This window comes from Amborella trichopoda, chromosome 4, assembly GCF_054954075.1.
Source record: "Amborella trichopoda isolate Santa Cruz 75 chromosome 4, AtrichopodaSantaCruz75HAP2 v2.0, whole genome shotgun sequence".
Taxonomy (NCBI): domain Eukaryota; kingdom Viridiplantae; phylum Streptophyta; class Magnoliopsida; order Amborellales; family Amborellaceae; genus Amborella; species Amborella trichopoda.
This window is the reverse complement of record NC_142339.1, coordinates 4,068,363-4,084,228: the sequence shown is the minus strand read 5'-3', so window position 1 is coordinate 4,084,228 and position 15,866 is coordinate 4,068,363. Positions and strand designations below refer to the sequence as shown.

General features: G+C 34.7%; 1 long non-coding RNA gene across 13 annotated transcripts in view; it reads right to left on the bottom strand.

The window, feature by feature from the left end:
* Positions 1-15,866, bottom strand: part of LOC105421053 (uncharacterized) — a 46,446-nt gene that overhangs the window by 18,722 nt on the left and 11,858 nt on the right. For 4 of the 13 annotated variants that reach the window (XR_016053852.1, XR_002281847.2, XR_016053847.1 and 1 more), the window contains one exon: positions 6,155-6,481. The exons of the other annotated variants lie outside the window; for them this stretch is intronic. This is a non-coding gene — a long non-coding RNA (uncharacterized LOC105421053). Of the gene's footprint in view, positions 1-6,154; positions 6,482-15,866 lie in introns of those variants that run through there. 13 annotated transcript variants of the gene reach the window in all.

The following is a 15,866-nucleotide window of genomic DNA, read 5'->3' as shown; positions in this document are numbered from 1 at the left end:
ATGTTTATTACATTGATACATAGCATGATACTGACATATTAATGTATCTTTAAATTGATAAGCTTGATAATATGTATTAGAGATGTTTATTACATTGGTATATAGCATGCTATTGATATAGCAATATCTCTTGAACTGATTAGCATGATAATATGACATAGTGATGTTTATTACATTGATATATAGCATTCTACTAACATGGTAATGTCTCTTGATTTGATAAGCATGATAATATAACAAAGTGATGTCTCTTATGATATGTGATTTCTTCATATGGTTTGAGCGTATTGCGTAGCCATGATTGGTATCAGTGAGGTGTGCATGATGTGAGATGTGATTTTTTGACATGCTTTGAGCGTATTGCATGATATAATTGGCACCAATGAGGTACGCATGATGTGAGATGTGATTTCTTGGCATGCTTTGAGCGTATTGCATGACCATGATTGGCACCAGTGAGGTGCGCATGATGTGAGATGTGATACCTTGACATGCTTTGAGCGTATTGCATGGCCATGATTGGCACCAGTGAGGTGCACATGATGAGAAATGTAATTTCTTGGCACGCTTTGAGCGTATTGCATGGTCATGATTGGCACCAGCGAAGTGCGCATGATATGAGATGTGATTTCTTGGCATGCTTTAAGCGTATTGCATGGCCGTGATTGGCACTTGTAAGGTGCGCATGATGTGAGATGTGATTTCTTGACATGCGTTAAGTGTGTTGCATGGCTATGATTGGCACTAGTGAGGTGCGCATGACGTGATACGTGATTTCTTGGCATGCTTTGAGCGTATTGCATGACCTGACTTATTACTAGCTTGTGCCGGCAGTTGTGACCTCCCCAACTCCCCATAATAGGACAAGAGTAGGGCAAGAGATGTTTGGGTGGTCGTTCCCCCATTCATAGTGATTAGCACCCAGACAGTGCAAACTCTTATCCAAGTGGGTATAGGAAGTAGTGTCTTGCAAGGCTAGTGCCTATCAAAATCGCAAAGTGTGTTGGTGACCATGGGTGTGAGTGAGGTGTCACAGCTCAAACGGAAGCGAGTGGCACTTCTTCGATGGGACAAGGTAGAAGTTCCAACCTCGGACCCGAGGTAAGTGCTTCTATTGCAGGACTCCTTTTGTTGTGATTGCTTGATGATGAGGTGTATGTTATATTTCATGCTAGAATGCTTTGATCGATCCTTATGCCTGAATGTCTTGTTCAATATATGTGCATATATATATATATATATATATATATATATATATATATATCACGAATCATGCTATATATGTTTTGATTCGCACTTGATTACGTCTATGTGTGACTTCACGTTAATAAGTTAGAAACATGATGGTTATAATATCAATTGTGTTAAATGCTTACATGAATGGCGATATACGTGGCATGAATGAATTGGTATATGTACGAAATAATGACATCAAGTTTCCACTTACTGGGCTATGAAGCTCATCCCTTACTTTCACCATGTAGATAGTTAATCCACACTGATGGAGAGCCTACGCCAAGAAACCGTCAAGGCGGATGCTAACCCCATCAAGACGTTAGACTTGTTTATATTTTTGACAGTTTGGCTTTGGGTCGTAGGCCTCTAGGTTGTATATTTTTTTGTTTCTGAGTATATGGTGTATGGGCCTCGGTATGGCCATGATGCCCTTTGTAATGTTCATGATTTTATGGGAGTGATTATGCTTATCTTAGTTCTTGGTGAATGCTCAAATCTTTTTGGTTGGGTGGTTATTAGAATTCTTTTTCAAGCTGTTGAGTACTTGTTTGATACCGGCTTTGATTCAACCTCCATGTTCGATCTCGCACCCTGCGGGCTCGGTGCTGGCCTTTGTGGGCCGGTAGGGGGTGGGGTTGTGACAGTTATATCATGCATAATTTGAAAGTTATTGACAGTTTGTTAGAGAGTGTCTGATCTGTATAGTTATTTTCAGGAAGTTTGCACTTTTGTATGTGGGGGTTTTGAGCAATCAAAACTTATAATCTTGAGTTTGGGCCGAGTTTCTCTTTTGAGGAATTGTATCTAGTTCCATGTAAAATTGGGCTCATAAAAAAATTCCTCATATTTTATGAGAAATGGTCATTTTATCAGAGGTGTGTCAGCCTGTGTTTTCTGGTATACACTGCAAAACTTAACTCTCTGAGACACAAGCTATTTGTGTCCTTTTGGTCCATTATTTCATATACCCACTTAATGTAATTTATTCTATTTTGAGCCTATTATAACTGAGAAGAAGTCCCATGAGTAAATTTTGAATAAATTTAAAGTTATGTCCATATGATTGAATGATGCACATCCTGAAAAACCAAAAAAACTACATGAGCAACATTCTAAGTGTAAGTAGGGTATAGATATCTTATACTCTAATGTAATCCAATTATAGAGAATCAGTTGTTATAAGTTTTATGCCTTCATAGAGTGTATTAAATCAGTGGGATGACTGTATAAATCCCACTGAGTCATGAATATAAGATTTAATACCCGATACCCGAATATTGGTCAAGATCCGAGTTTCTTTCAAAAAGTGTATGATGTTATTCTCAATAAGGCCAAAGATACATTACGATAGATTGGACCATGAGCACAATGACAAAAAAGGGAAAGAGAAGATGAAAATAAATCAGAGATCGAAAGCAAAGGCTTGCCACTCCACAAGACGTAGCTATGGGATCACAAGGTATTATTCCTTACCTTTTTATGCATAACTCTAATATTTTGCCAAATTATTGTTTCAAGAGAAACAAACTTCACTCCATGATTTCTTATGGTTATTGATTGGTGGATTATCTTGGTATAACATATGATGATTAATAGTATCTCTTAGCATATTACACGATTATTATAATTGGAAAGCAAGGGCTAGTCACATAAGCTATAAACTTGAAAAATGTCAATACTTCCATATTGAAATATTTGGGTGCTTGTGCACACTCTAATATGAGTCGATACATAGAATATACATGTATTTTTATTCTAGATCTCTTTTCTCTAATTTAAAATACCAATCCATTGGATGTAGCTAATTCAAGAAAAATAACATATGTAAGAATTATATGTGATTAGATGAGTATTATGATACATGTGGAATGGTTATTGTTTGTGGCCTGTTTTATAACATGCGAACTCTTGAGACGTATCTTGATTATGTCATTTGCATTGACTAATCCTTATGTTGTTTCATGCTCCATGCTTTATACCTTTTTGAGCTTTCATAGATGTCAAGATAATAAAGTCAATTATCATATTCCCCTTTCGTGAATACTTTGTGATGCTTAGATCCCAACATGATTCTATTAAACGATTGGGTAGATATCGATTAAAGGATTCTAAGATGAGCTACAGAATTAGAGGTCAAATCAGGATAGGATCGAGTAATAACAGAAAAAAAGACTAGATCGTATAGGAACGGACACGATCGCACAAGAGTTTTCATGTATGAAATAAAATTTTCCTTAAAGTTGCATGTTTTTCACTATTTTTCAAATTGAGAACAAACCGAATCAAAATGAATCTTATGCAAGGAATGTGATAATTGAGAACAAATCATGAAAGGGAATTTGATTTAAAAACTTGTTTTTCTACAGTTAAACAACTTCAAAATAAAAACAAAAACACTTCTTTTTCTAAACAAGGATCTCCGGATTTCAAATGTTTTAGCAAAAGATGACGTTATAAACCAAAGGAGAACCTACCCCATTTTATGTATTACTATGGAAAACTGGGGTTATGACAATGGAAAACTCCATATTACTTTCACTTTTGGATGATCGCCCTAAAAAGACTCGTTTAGCATTATCCTATGACCACATAATTGTGTATCATAATCTTTTGGAGTCTCTTTGAATAGTGTTCTTTTTTAGACCTTTAAAGTATTCCTTAAAAGAAAGTTGTATTTCCAAAACCGTAAATTCAAGTTATTTTGAAAGACAAGCTTGTTGGTTTTAGTGGGAGCATCATTGATCAATCAAGTAGTAAAACCATCCTCAAAGAAAACCTTGGTCTTGATTTTGGAAAATTTATATCTAATATCAATTTTGCTTATTGAAAATTTTAGAAAAGGCGCTGTATAAGATTGATTTGTGGAAAAAACGTAATGACCTCGTATTTGAAATTGATCTTTTTATAAACCTATGAGCCATTTTCTTCCGCTGCACTATAACTATCATTGTATTGATTTTGCGCCACACTGAAAGACTTGAGTCACTTGGAAAAATGCCGCTTGTGAAAGTTACTGGGCACCTCTATGTTAGACTTTTTATTTTTCAATAATTGATTGGGTAACATTAACGCAATGAATCCCTTTTTGCTTCAGTTGTTCTCAATTTCTAAAATGGTGAAAAATATGCAACTTTAAGGAAAATCTTACAAGAAAACATTTTTTCATGACCAATGAGCCCTACATGCTATGTAATAATCGTCATATACCATTCATAAAAAATTTCTATACTCACTTGTACACATAAGAATTATATTGCATAACTAAGTATTCACAAAATGATAATACAGATCATGACATTATCTTGGCATCTAGGAAAGCTCAAAATAATAAAACATGTAGTTTGAGGCATCATAAGGACTAGCCAATGCTAATGACATATTCAAGATACATCTCATAAATTCTCATGTCATAAAACACCCCACAAATAATAACAATTTCATATATTTCATAATGCTTATGTAATCACAGGTATAACTCTAACATATGCCATATTTCTTGATTTAACCATATCAAACGGATTCGTATTTTGAATCTAAGATCATAGATCTAAAATCAAAATACTTATACATATGTCTTGCGTCTTTAACTCATATAAAAGTGGACACAAACACTCAATTATCTCAATATAGAACTATTGGCCTATTTCAAGTTTATAGCTTATATGACTAGTCCAAGCTTTCCAATCATAATACTCACATAACATGCTAAGATAGAATATTAATCATTAATTATAAGATATCAAAGGCTCAAGATGGTTGTTCTCAGACAAAAGATTTCCCAACATACTAAACTCGTGCATAAAGGGAGAAATAAGGCATACCTTATGTCTAATAAGGACCAAATCATAGTGTGCCAACCCCTTTGTTCCGATCTATGATTTGACTACACCATTTCTTTCTCCCTTTTGTTACTGTACGCATGGTCTCATTTATCCTAAAGTGTATTTGGCTTTGTTGACAATATCAGCATACACTATCCGAGAGTAGCTCAGATCTAGACCAAGACTCGGGTATCGAGTATTAAATCTTATGCACATGGTTCAGTAAGGTTTATACAACACTCTCACTGATCTAATACACCCTATGAAGTCATAAAAACTTCTAACAACTAATGCTCCATAGTTGGATTACAAGAGTGTAAGGTACTCGCACCCTACTTACACCTAGGACATTGTTCATGCAGTTTTTCTAGATTTACAAGATGAGCACGACCCACTTCTATGGGCATAACTTTAAAACTATTCAAAATTTACTCATGAGACATATTCCTAGTTACAATACACTCAAAATGAAACAAATTACATTAGGGGGTAATACGAAATAACTGATCAAGAAGGCCTTGGTCAATTTCTGCACAGTGTAGCAAAAATTGCAGTTTGACTTACTTCTGATCAAACGACCATATCTCATAAAATATGAAGAATTTTTCTATGATCTCAAATTCACATAAAACTAGACACAACTCCTAAAAAGTATAAGTCGGCCCTAACTCAATATCATATGTTTTGATTGCTTAAAACCCCCTAACGCAAAAAGGTGTCAAGTTCTTGGAAACTCATTTCACAAAACTAGCACACTCCAACAAACTGTTAATAACTTTCAAAATATACATGATTTGATCATGGGACGTTTTCCTTATGAAACTACACTCAAAAACACAAAATACCATAGAATATCAACATTTTATATGAAGGTCCTACCACTATGTCTAAACCAGTGAGCAGTTCTCAAAATTGCAAGTCATAATTCTCATGCCATTGACACTATAAATTTTCTAGAATTAAGGCACATACACTTTGGCATTCGTGATCAAGTGCTTACACACTTTGAAAATCATACTTTTAGACCAAACTAAACGACAGAAGGACAATATTAGAATCGTGCTTTGATACCATTCGTTGGTTATATAAGACCAATGAGCTGGAAACTCAATTTATAAATTTTCCACTTTTTTGAAACCATGAAGTTTTGAATACACAAAAGCTTCATAACAAAACTGTAATATACAAATTCCAACCAACCCACAAGCTAGACTTATACAAACCTTAAAAACTAGAAATTACAACTTCAATGGGTCCATTTACAAGTCCCTTACTAAAAATAAAAATAATTCAATACATTATTTAAATACTCAAAATGCTTGTCTTTAAAACACACTACATTATGCATACTCAAAATTCCTCATCCTTTTGAAATTACATGCTGACTTCATCTGCAATCTTCATCCTCATCAAATACCACAGTACTACACATACACCATGTACTTAATCATGATGAGCCAATATGATTTCAAATTTTGAACTTGCATGAACAATATAACATGGCATTAAAAGCTTATACTACAAAGTCATGAGAATGATCATGTTTCTCATATAATATACTCAATTCCTTCAACCATAAGGCATTCAATAACTGTAAATCACAACAAATAAGCATGCAAGCAAACATGGAGAAGTCAAGGTCGACCCTTTACGTCACAATTTAGACCTTCAGGTACTTACTGTTGTCCATAAATGAGTGCATAAGTGGTTTCAATAGCACAAGGAGATCAATCCATTTGGGAAGCTTAAAAAAAAACTTTAAAACCACTTAATAAGGTTCAATTAGAGAGAGTAATATGACAGAGATCAGATTTCGAAGGGAAATAGAGAAATCCAACTCAAAACAATAAAAGTGTGGTCCACCGGTCCACAAAACTTTTCTCAATGCAAAAGGGGAAACTCCAACCCAACAATTAATTCTCTAAAATGAAAATTAATTCACTGATTTTGATGATAAACAAAAGATATGCTCAGAAAAAATCGGATGGAAATAGACTATGGAAAACTAGACATGAAACAAAGAGATTGAGGGTACATAACTTAAGATCATGATGAAGGACCACACTATCCAAGTCAAGCATAGAGATCACTCAAAACTATTGATTGAAAGAGGTAAAAGCTTCTATAAATATAAGTTTACAATAAGCCTTTGAACATGAAAGAGTGAAATTATGAAGAGGAAAACAAAAATTGATTAGTACCTTGATGGTAGTATAAGCTCAACTTGACCTTGAAGAAGGGGGAATACCATATGAGATCAAATGATAATCAAAGATGATCAAACATAAGAGGCAAACGGGGTGGTGTGTGGATATCAATGTAGATCTCTCCTTCTCATTATTAGTTCATAAAAGGCGTTTCTCCAAAATTTGGGTTTTAATTGAACTTTAGGGATATATATATATATGTATATATATATATATATATATATATATATATATATGAAGTGATGAGATTGGAACTGATCTTGACCTTATAATGCAACTCATCTATGGCACATAAGATGCCATAATCCTAATCACTCATCTTCATCGAACCACTTAGATGAAGGGATGAGATTCAACACCATTATCATTCCTTTAAACCCTAATATGAGCCATTTGCCTTCTAGTCCTTGTCCCATGTTTTATTTCCATTTAAGCTCATATTGAAGATTACATAAAGGGAAAAGTTTATATAGAGTCGAGGCTCTAAACAATCAAATTCGAGCCTACCTCAAAAATTTTATTAGAAGAGGTTGTTTTGATGCCCAAATGTCCTCAAATTGATCATCTCAACATCAAGATGCATGGACATGAGAAAAAAAAATGGATTTCAAGTTTTGGATATTGTGTATTTTGTAACGCATTTTTGGACCGTCAATTTTAAAGATTCTCAAGTTTTCATAGATCTCTCGATGTACATTACTTTTTAAGCTTTAAACTTTATAAATAAAGATGGAAATATATTTTAAGGCTATCAAAAAGATTTTCAGAATTGAAACCACATTTCTCGACACTATTTGAAGGTACTCTAATTTGATTGTTTAGAGCCTAGGCTCTATACAAACCGCACCCTTACTTAAATAGCCATGGCTTTTTAATAAAAAAAAGAAAGCACACTAAGGATAAGGGCATCTGCAATTAAGTAATTTAGAACATCCATATGTGTATATAAAATATCTATAACACACAATCAATAGAAATTCACCAATACTTAGGCTTCACATGGCTTAAACCTATGAGATGATGCCATATGAGACACACTCACATGCCATAAAATCTTATGTGGGAAATAATTTTAAATCAAAATAATTCTCAAAAATCTATGGCTTCACATACCAAACGGTGGCCCATGTGAGAAAATTAAACATGTGACAAAATACTTTATTAAGTTATAACAAAATATAACAGCACAATATAACATGTTATAACATAATACCAACAAAAGAGCTAATGACAAAAAGGTCCCCATGTGGCTATGACATCATCAAGGGAAGGTGGGGGTGCCACATTGCATCCCTATATAGCCACATGAGACCATGGTGGCACCCCATCAGATGTCTTTGTTTAGTATTTATGTTCAACAAATTCAAAAAGCCTATTTTTGGTGTTTAAAAAATTCTAAAAATTTTCCAAATATTATCTAAATGATTTCTCAACATTATTACATATTCTCTTATCAATATTAAATTAAATGGACTAAGGTAATAAGATCTCTAGGCTCAATACTAGCAAACAGAGTATTCCATTAGGCTAGTCCAAAATGATGTTTCACCAGTATCTCAAGATGACCCAACAGACCTATGCTCCGAAGTCTATGTCAGGGGCGCATAACTGGCCACATCAAAGTCACTAAGCCAAAGCCTCCCATCATCGAGTTTTCAATAGAATATAGGTACACCCCTATGGGACATACTATTGTTCTAATACAGGGGCCCTCCCAAGGCACATATACACTAGCTCTTCTAAGTCGGATAATACAACAGAAGAGTGGCTTCCCATGCGACTGTAAGTGCACATATCGTGGTACAGTCTCGTATCAGGGTACGGACTCATGTCCATTGAGTCATGACCACTCCACTAAGGACGAATACTTGTAAAATACTCGGGTTCTATTGTACTCAATTGATTCTCGTAATCTTGACCAACCATCACAACCATGAGGTATCCTAATCAATATAACCCGGATTTGGAGGTGACCCTCACACCTCTTTAAGAGATTACTATCTCAAAGCACATGCATCCATTACCTCATGAGCTTTGAGTACATAAATTTAGGCCCTAATGCACCAAGATCCCTGATTCATTCGCTCTCTTACTCCCATTAAGCGAAAGACTATTAGCATTAAGGCCTGAAACGCAACATAACCAACAAATCCGGCTTAAAAGAGCCGGTGCACAAGTGCTTTGAGATGACCCCTATTTTAGGGAACTTATATTCCCATAGGGATACACCGATAATCCAGTGAGAACCAATTATAGAAAACTAAGAGTGATTTGATGTAGTCAATTATGTGTCACTGCCATAAACTGTGAAACATTGGTCCGTTGGGTCACATGGATCACTACTAGAAACTAGCCCAATGGAATACTCCAATATCTAATGTTAACTCATTACCTTTGGTCTATTTAATTTAATATTGATGAGAAAATGTGTGTTCATGGTGAAATATCATTTACAAAAAATTGGGAATTTTTTATCATTTTTCTTGAAATTTTTAAATCACATAAAACGCCATTTTAAATTGTGGGAAGGGGCATTATTGACAACTTATATGTTATTTTTAGAAAATGCTATTTTTAGTAAATTAAAGGGAAAAAGAAGAGCCAGAGAGAGCAAAGAAAAAAGGGAAAAGAGAAAAAGAACCGTGCACCTAAAGAGAGAGAAAGGTAAATAGGTCAAATTTTCCAAAAATAGCATTTTCTTGAATTAAAATGTAATTTCGTATTAATGAAATATGACCAAAATACCCCTCCCCATAATGCAAGAAATGACCAATTGGTCGCCTTTGGAGAAAGCCTAAGTCATGGACACCATTTGAGGTCAATTCGGGGGCTTCCCGTGGCAATTCGAACGATCAAACACCGTAGGATTGTTGCTCGTATTATTATGCATGTTTTGATACCCATTGATCGTCCTGAAACGGAGTTTTAAGTAAGAACCCAAAATCCAGCCAAGTCTATAAACTTTTGATTCTTCGACTACCAATATAGCACGATCACTGACGTTTTGAGAGCTCTTTCTTATCACAAATTGTAGAGAATATTATCACGATCATTTTGTGGTAAAATTCGTTCATTTTAAACTCCATTTGAGCGCATTCCAAATTTGGGAGGTCGTCGAAAAATGGGATTTCGGCTACCGAAAAGTGTGCCTTCTTTAACCTTCAAATTCAGTGTCATCCGACCTCCAATCCCACACAAAAATTATATCAAACTTAAGCCCTTCGAAGCAAGGTCGCAACGAACCCATACTTTCGACGATCCAAAATCAAGATCCCAAGATATCTCCTCTTGAATATGGAAATGTTTCACTTTTCAAGTCTGAAAATTCAAGTGTCGAGCCCATCTTCTCTCTAAAAATTCTCTCGTTTCGGGTCACACCATGATGTGTGTCATATGTCAAAACTAGCGTATTGACGAGATTTAGCTCGTGTCCGAATTTAAAAGTAATTGGACTCAAAATGAGCAAGTTATGAGCATTTAAAATTCACCCCGAAATGAGAAATCACAGTATTCATAAATGGTTTATGGAAACTGGTTCATGGAGGTTGCACCGCAATAGTATAAAACCCACATTTTTTTGGTAAGCTAGACACAGAATGGTCCCGAAGGGTCCAATTGAGCAGAAATTTGGTATTTCCGGGATTTTTCGACATTCCGAATCTAATGGTGGTTGTCCGTTCGTCTAAAACTTGAAAAATATGGTTGTAGTTATATGGTCATTTTTAGGACAATAGGAGTTGTATTTTCGAACCACATTTTGTCCTGATCATCTTAAACTCGTCAGATTGGGCTGAAATTTGGCTAGGATCCTTCAAGCACCCCAAGCCATCATCCTACAGGTTTTGGGGTCATTCTGCCTTTTTTAAAAAAACAACTTTATTTGATCAGTGCTTCCGTAATGCGTAGGCATTTTTTGTACCGGCGAGACCAGATTGCAACAGGTTCCTTCCTTATTCGTGCCGAGGGTTAAGTTAGTCAAAAAATACCCGATAACAATGTTCTTTTTACTCACATGTGCCACTCTGGTATGTGCGAAGCCATGGAAATTTTTTTGAGATTTATTTTGATTTAAAAATTATTATCTACATAAGATATTATAACATGTGGGTGTTTCTCATGTGGCATCACCTCATAAGTTTAAACCATGTAAAGTACAACTATCGAAGAATTTCTATTGGTTGTGTCATAGATATTTTATTCACACATGTGGGCTTTTACCAATTACCAAAATTGACATGCCCTTGTACATAAAATAGCTTTATGATTTATAAAAACTAAGGGCTTTTGTGAAATCACTTCTATGAACATATGTGGAAATAAACTATAAGGCAAAAACCAAAAGATAAATAGTTTGAATTAGGGTTAAACGAGTGATAAAGGTGATTAAATCTCATCCCTTCATGTATTTAATTAAATGGGATTGAATGGCTAGGATTATGGTCTCTCATGTGCCATAGATGAGATGCACCAAGGGTCAAGATCAATTCACATCTCATCACTTTATATAAATATCTCACAAGGTTCAATTAAAACCTAACTTAACAAACACATTTGTGAAAGAGAAAGAGAGAGAGAGAACGATCTATCTAGGTTTCACACCCCAACCGTAGGCTCTTGGTTTTGATGATCAACCTTGATCACCACATTTTCTAAATAGTGCTGGTCCATCATTGAAGATCACTTTGAGTTTCCTTACCATCATTTGATCTTTTCACTTTCGAATACTTCTTGTAAATTTGCATTTACATAAGTATTTGTTTCTATTTATCATTTGTTTTCATTGATCTAAGTGTTTGAATTGAATTGTGTAGTCCTTACCTTGAACATGCCTAAAATTGCTTCAAACTCCTTCATTCATGTCTAGTTTTCATTAGAGTTTTTCCATTTGAATTTTTTGAGCAATTTAGGTCAATTCATTCACTAAGATCAGTAACTTTATATTATCTTGGAGAAACAAAATTGGCTTTGTGATCTCCCCTTTTGTGTTGAGAAACGATTGATGTTCCCTCACTCCATAATGTGTAGATTGACTTACTACACCTTGATTTGTCTAGCCTTTTTCATGTCCGAATGTTTTTTAGTATGCAAGTATTTTTCTAAACCATATCAGTGTGTCTTCATCATAATTCCAAGTTCAAATTTTGGGTGCATTGTGAGCTTTCGTGTTGAGAAAAGTTTTGATAGTCCCATGGACTACATAGTGTAGTTAGTTCATAGTTTGCTTGTTTGGTGTTAGTTCTTTCTCATCTGATCCAATGTATATTTCTCTCTTTAATTGAACTTTCTTAAATGCTGTTAAAGTGATTTTAAGCTTCTCAAGTGAATTGATCTCCTTGTGAAAATAAAACCATCCATACTCTCATTTATAGGACAAAATTAAGTACTAAAAAAATCTGTTAGTGATCCGTACACAAAGGGTTAGACATTAACATCCCAATGATTTCTTGCATGTTTATTTTTAACAATTTACAGTTATTTAATGGTTTATGATTTCGAGGAATTGAGTATATCATATGTAAAACATGTAGTTGATGCTTCACTTCAATGCCATGTTGGATTGTTGGTCATAAACCAATCAAGTAGAATTCATATTTGGTTCATTGTGAGGTGCATATTTAATCTTGTGGGTTTGATGAAGATGAAGAGTGGAAAATAAATAAGTATGTATTTCTTAAATGATAAGAAACTTTGAGTATTTATGTTGTATTGTGTTGTGAAATGAGTAATCGAGTATTTGAGTTGTCTTGTAATTGGTTGTATTTAAGTTTGGGATTTATAAGGGACAAATTAGGGTTGTAATTTTATTTCAAAATTAAGTATGAGTCAGGCGTAGTGGCTGCAATGTGTACATCATTGACAACTTATATAAGAATTGATTTATTCTAAAACCTCATGGTTTCACAATAATGAAAAAAAAATTAACTTTGAGTCACTTAGACTTGGTCTAATACCACCATCAGTCAGCCACTAAGGTGAGTGAGGGGCTGCCACGTCACATCCCTATGGGATGTCCTTGATTGTCATATTGTGGAAACAAATTCAAAAAGGCTCATTTTGGGGTTTAAAAAATTTCAAAATATTATCTAAAATTTTCAAAAATTTTCCAAATGATTTTTCATTAATATTACACCTTTTATGATCAAAATAAAATAACACCAAAGGTAAATGAGATCTCTAAGCTTAACAATAGGCACTGGAGTACTCCATTTGGGCTAATCTCATGTGGCAGTCCACTTCGTCTCAAGGTGACCCAACAGTCTGTGGCAGGGACACATAATTGACCACATCGAAGTCACTTTAATTAAGCTTCTCATCATCAGGTTCTCAATGGATAATAGATTCACCATTGTATAACATATAAGTACTCAAAAACAGGGGCCCTCTCAACGCACATGTGCACTCGCTTCTTAGTGGGATCAAACTATAGAATAGTGGCTTCCCAAAATGCGACTGTTAGTGCATATGCCATGGTGTGGTCTCGTGTCAAGATACAAACTCATGTCCCTTGAGTCATGACCACTCAACACAAGGCCATTACTCAGAAAATACTTGGGTTCTATTGTACTCATTTGGTTCTCATCGCCATGGCCAATCACCACAACCATTAGGCATACTCAACAAAAAAGCCCCAACTCGGAGGTGACCCTCAAACCTCCGCGAGAGATTACTCTCTCAAAGCGCAAATACTCATTGCCTCATGTACTCGAGGTATATAAATCTGAGCCCCAATACACCAAACATCCATATTCAATTTCTCTCTCTTAGTCCCAACTCTAATACAAGGGTCCTCTCAAGTCACATGTGCATATGTAATCTTGTGATTTTTATGAAGATAGAGATTGGTCTTGAAGTGTTTGATGTAATTCATAAGTAATGACAAATTTCAGTATGTATCTTATATAGTGCTGTATAAATAAGGACTTGAGCAGTTGAGCATCACTTATGTTTGGATATATTTCAAATTTTGGATTTGTACAGGGACCAATTAGAGTTGAAATTTTTATTTTAAAATAAAAGCAAAACCAAGTTCAGTGGCAAGAACTTGTGTACATTTGCCAATTTATATGAGGAATCTATGTATTTTCAAAACCTCTTTGTTTCAAAACAATAAAAAAATTTAAATGAGTCACTTGGACTTGGCTTAACACACCAACAAATGGTATCATAACACTTATATGTCCCACAAGGGTGCACATGTAATCCATTGAGAACATGATGATGGAAAATTTAATTAAAGTGACTTTGACGCGGCCAATTATATGTCATTACCATAGACTGTGAAGCATAAATCCATTAGGTCATCTTGAGACAGTGAACCACCATTCTAAACTACCCCAATGGAGTACTCCAATGCTTAGTGTTAAGCCTAAAGATCTCATTTACCTTTTGTCCTATTTTATTTTAATGAAAAAAAATGTATTATTAGTGAAAAATCATTTGGAGAATATTACATTCTGCAAGGAGGCCATGTGGCCCCCACACGCCACCTAGGGTCCAACATCAACATAACATCATGGCCTATGCGTGGGGGCCCTTTTGGAATTAGGCATTTTGTTATATTGTGTTGTTTGTTTTATTTCCTAAGGTGTAGTATATTGTTGTAAAATGCAATTTTTATAAGGTTTTTTTATTTATTGCTACATGCTAATTTGACTCACATGGGACCCTTTTGGAAAGTGTGACAGTGATACCAATATTATTTGAGAAATATTTTGAATTAATAACCTTATCCATGTGAGAGATTATGGCATGTGTGAATTTCTCATGTAGCTTTGTCCCATAGGCTTGAGCCAATTGAAAATTATTGGTTGTTGAAATTTCGTTGGATGTGTCGCAAGATATTTTCTTCACAAGTGGGTTTTTTTAATTACTACAAAGGACATGCCCTTGTCCATATAGTAATTTAGTGATTTTACTAAAACGAAGGGCTTCTATAGAATCTCTACAATGCACTTAAATGGTATTTTTTTATGGGACAAAGAGACCAAAATGTTAAAAAATCAACTTAGGGTTTAATTAAGGGGTGATGGTGGTGTTAAAAACTCATCCATTTCCGTTGATATAAGTGGTCGGATGCGGAAGAGTGGCTAAAATCATATAGCCTCTCATGTGCCATAGATGAAAAGCACCAAGGACTAAAATCGCTTCACCACTTACCACTTAATATAAATACCACATGAAATTCATTCTTCACTAACTTAAGAGACCACTTTATGAACTTAGAGAGAGAGCAAAAGAGGCCCACGTACTTGCCCCTTTCCCCTTCCTTTACTCATCAAATTTTGGTGATCTATTCTCCTATGGTGTGCTAGCTTATCTTTGAGGATCAATCGGATCATCTCCATATCTAACGTAATCATTTTCTTGAAGTTTAGTTTCCATTAAAACATATTTCCTCCATCAATAACTTGCTATAAATTTCATTTTACAGAAGTTCTTCATCATATCATCCTTAGTTTCCAATGTATTTCATGTTCAAATTGAACCATATGCACCATCCCATGAATAAGTGTAGTCTAATTCGAACCCTCATCAACTAGACATCTATTTTTCCAGTTTTTTATTACCTAAATTTTTTTAACACATGAGTGAATATAAACAT